The sequence below is a fragment of the Bicyclus anynana genome, chromosome Z (assembly GCF_947172395.1).
Source record: "Bicyclus anynana chromosome Z, ilBicAnyn1.1, whole genome shotgun sequence".
NCBI lineage: Eukaryota > Metazoa > Arthropoda > Insecta > Lepidoptera > Nymphalidae > Bicyclus > Bicyclus anynana.
The window spans coordinates 16,215,159-16,219,472 of record NC_069110.1 but is presented as its reverse complement, the minus strand read 5'-3'; the positions used below and the strand labels follow the sequence as shown (position 1 = coordinate 16,219,472).

General features: G+C 35.3%; 1 long non-coding RNA gene across 3 annotated transcripts; it reads right to left on the bottom strand.

Annotated features, from left to right (window-relative positions):
• Positions 1-1,529: 1,529 nt before the first annotated feature.
• Positions 1,530-4,225, bottom strand: LOC128199739 (uncharacterized). Of its 3 annotated transcripts, none has more exons than XR_008252302.1 (5): positions 3,360-4,225; positions 2,885-3,056; positions 2,285-2,436; positions 1,973-2,173; positions 1,530-1,891 (listed from the first exon to the last, which is right to left on the bottom strand). It is a non-coding gene; the product is annotated as an uncharacterized LOC128199739 (long non-coding RNA). The 3 variants fall into 3 exon arrangements; XR_008252300.1 differs by having other exon boundaries at positions 2,301-2,436; XR_008252301.1 differs by having other exon boundaries at positions 2,301-2,436; positions 3,496-4,225.
• Between the last annotated feature and the right edge of the window lie 89 nt (positions 4,226-4,314).

The following is a 4,314-nucleotide window of genomic DNA, read 5'->3' as shown; positions in this document are numbered from 1 at the left end:
GCTCTAAACTTTGAGTGCCAGGGACTGACTATGGAAGTCTCCATGTCGCTGGTCACCATTGAGGTTGCAAAACACCTTGAAAAAATTGGTGATTCTGAATCCTTCATCTCTATGAACGATTCATGAAGAAAGAATTAAACAAACATTTAATGAACAGATTTTTTATAAGATTATTATCAATAATGACATTGCATATGAGAGAAAATTGTCAAATATAATTTCATTTTAATTTAATATAGTTAATTATGACATCACTGTATATAAAGAATATGATTATTATCATTTAGTTAATTTCAGTATTACATAGTATTAGATAAAAATTTTATTGTAAAATTGCACATCAAAATATGTTTTATTATCTATTATTAGGAGGAAATATTATTTAACTATTATTATTATCCCTAATAGCCCAGTGAATGTGACCTCTGCCTCCAATTCCGGAGGGTGTGGGTTCGAACCCGTTCCGGGGCACGCACCTCCAACTTTTCAGTTGTGTGGCATTTTAAGAAACTAAATATCACGTGTCTCAAACAGTGAAGGAAAACATCGTGAGGAAACCTGCATACCAGAGATTTCTCTTAATTCTCTGCATATGTGATGTCTGCCAATGTAATCCAAATATGCTGCCCATATTCGGGCTCCTGTCAGAATGAGAGGGGTTAGGCATTGGCCTTCCCTTACCTTATCAGCCGATAGACGTCCACTGCTGGACATAGGCCTCTTACAATGGACCTCCAAGCACAACGATCTTGAGCCCGCGAACATCCAACCAACCGACCAACCACGCTTTCCAGTGCGGGGTCTCCCGAGTGCGGGTAGGCACTAACCCCTCTTACTGGGGGAGACTCGAGCTCAAGCAGTGAGCCGAATATGTGTTTATTATGATGATGATGATGATGATGATGATGATGATGATTATTTAAGTAATTGTAAAAAGAAAAAATTTAATACTACATTAGTTGTTTATCTATACAATTCAATAATTTTTAAGAACAAAACATGTACCTACCACATTGTAGGAAATAAATAAATAATGATTTGATTAAAAACAATGTTGTTTAATGTTAAGCCAGGTAGGGCCAGGTAGTTAAAGTAGATACTCTATATTTGTGTAACATCTATTACTTAAAAATAAAAAATATATTTACTTGTGTATTTTTTATTCAGACTTGATATATTTTGACAAATTTTGTTATAATATATATCTTTCATTCTTTAGTTTAATTTAATCAAGAAACGACCCTACTTACACATATAGGTACCCCCTCTAACAAAAATAGACTGAAGTATAGGTAAATATTTAACAAAAATGTAAATTAAAAATTAATTATAGATTAATTAAAAACATGACTACAATTTGAATTATCAACTTTTTAATAATTTGCTTCAAAATAAAAACACATACGCGTGGCGCAGTAAGTAGTGCTCCTGCATCCACGGTCATGGGTTCGATTCCCACACCTGGAAAATATTTGTGTGAAGAGCATGGGTTTTTTCCAGTGTGTGTGTATTTATACATTATATAAGTATTTATAGGTAGTATATAAATGTAAATGAATATTATAATATCAACTATCTTAGTACCCACAACACAAGCTACTCTGTATGCCTACTTTGGGGCTAGATAGTGCTTTGTATGGTTTAAGTATAAATAATTATACAGAAGGCTTGGTCACGAAAAAATATATCCAGTCCTTTGTCTGCATAGCTTGAGGGTTCTAGCAACTTGTTATCATGGTTTTGAGTGAGGAATCCTTGGACAATACTGCCATCACAAGGATTACTGTTTTCTGTATCCAGCCCTTGATCTAACAGCCAAGTGAAAGCTTCTTTAGGTGTTGGTTGAAACATTGTTAAGCTCTTCACTTCTTCAAAACTATTAGTGATTCTCCTAGAAAAATAAATCATAATGTAGGTGTATACATGGTACTGCCCAACAAGTTCTTATAAAGTAGGTATATAATATACTGACCTGTGATAAGTCTCCTCCTTCGGCTGCATAGCTTGAGGGTTTAGGAAACCAGAGTTCATGGTTTTGGAGTGAGGAAACATTTTACAATATGCACCCAACTACAAGGCTCCACCGTATTTCTGACACAGCAATGTTGTCCATATCTTCATGGGATCTAGGAGCAGCTCCCAAGATGGGGGTCATCATGCAAACATTGGTCACCTGAAAGAATTGAAGTGTGTATTGCAATGTATTATGTATTTTGCCTACATAAAAGTAACAGTTTCATAATTTAGATTTGGATCCTGTAGTTTCATTAACTGACAGTTATACCTAAGCAACAGCTTACCTAACAACCAACAGCGGTCCCTATTGGGCAGGTTTTCCTCAAGTGGTCTTATTGCACTGGTTCCATATGTACAAGTCATAAGATGCACCACCAAATTGAGCATCCACTATGTTATTATTAGATTGGCATCACATATCTGAAATAATTGACAATATATAAATAAGTTAATGTTTAAATAAAAGGAGGTACCATGCTTTTATTCAATTCTAATTGTTAGCCTCCTAGTAGCTCTTGGCTTGTAGGCCGAACTATTGTCACATGGGTGCAATCAATCCGCCCTAATACCCGGGCAATCCAAATTTTTTCATAAATCTGTAAGTAGATGTTAATCTAGATTAAGCACCTGGGTATATGTCTATTTACAGTAACATCCTGTGATATGAATAAGCACTCTGTGTATTATTTATTAATCTCAATCAATAATCAATCTCATTTTGCAAATAAGTTTTTATGCAAAATCAACCTATGAAAGATTCAGTGTGGTAGTGAACACAAATTAGTTGAGTCTTAGAAAAAAAAACTAAAAATATAATGAATAGGTTATGTTAGTTTCATACTGTGCTATAAGTTAGTTTCATACTTACTTATTTATAATGATTTTGTGTTTAATGCAAAGGGAACTTAACACATTTTTTTAAACAGCTGGGGTATTCAGGAGCGTCAGCGACTTCATGTAGGCATTTGCTAAAAGATGCCTTAGCCATCACAAAGCCATTTGTATGATCCATTGGCATAAAAGTTTAAAGCTGCCAAGACCTGTAAATAATATTCAATGGTTTAATTTAGGTTCTTAGGATGACAGTGACCGATCTTTAGATAATATTATTTGTTTCTTACAATCGAACACAAATACTACTGGACTGATTATAAAAAATCTTTCACCATTGGTAAGCTACAGCACAGAGTAATATAGGCTATAAAATATAGCCCGTATTACTCTGTGCTACCCCATATTCCCACAGGAACGGGAACTACACCGGTCAAACTATGGTGTGTCTGCTAGTACTGAATAAGCCTTCTCCAAATCTTAAACCAACTTATCCTATGATGGAAGCTCACCATATAAAAATACCATATTTGGCTCACTGCTGAGCTCGAGTCTCCTCTCAGAATGAGAGGGGTTAGGCCCATAGTCCACGTCACTTGCTCAACGCAGAGAATGAAGAAAATTCCTTCATTCATTCATATAACTTACTTATCTCTAATTCATTGCGAACAGCAGTTGTTCGAAGACTTTGTATTTCTTCTAAAACCTGCTGGTATCGCGACACGAAAGTTTTGCAATGAACTCGACAAAGACATCTTTTTCGTTCCGTTTCCGCGTACAATACAAATGCTACATGCATTGTATTGTACATGGCAATGTCGGTAAACACTACAAAAATAACACAATTAATTAAATTCACTTCAACTAACTCTAAAACTGTAATTCTGCTTTATGAAATAAGTATGTAGGTAGGTACCTACTATATATTCTCAACTTTCGTCATATTTTACATGAAAAACTTTTCTAATTCTGATTTTATTGACTTACAAACTAATACCTTACTTACAAGGTATAGTACAAAATTCAAAAAAATCCTAAAAGTACTTTTATTTGTAATTATTGAATCACAGGCGTCAAGTAAACTTTATTAAAACACTGCTCGGTATTAGTTTCTATAGCGATTGACTTTGACAACTTCTGTGTCACCCAGTTGTATGATCACTAGGCTTACATAATCGCTTAAACTGACTATCGATACGTAAAAACTGCGTTATAACTTGGATAAATCCCTACAAGTGACCGTGACAGAGAACGATCCAAGATGACGTCATTTCGGTGGGAGATGTGTGTTACATGATCGCAAAAACGAAAAATCGCTGTCATTTGTTGTCGTGACTGTGATTTTAAAGCGTTCACCGAGTTACATAATGACCCTGCAGGTCGGGGGTCGGCCAACACTGCGCTTACTAGTGCGGGGTCGCCATTCCAGCACTTTGCCAAACGCTGCCTTTACTTATACTTACCATA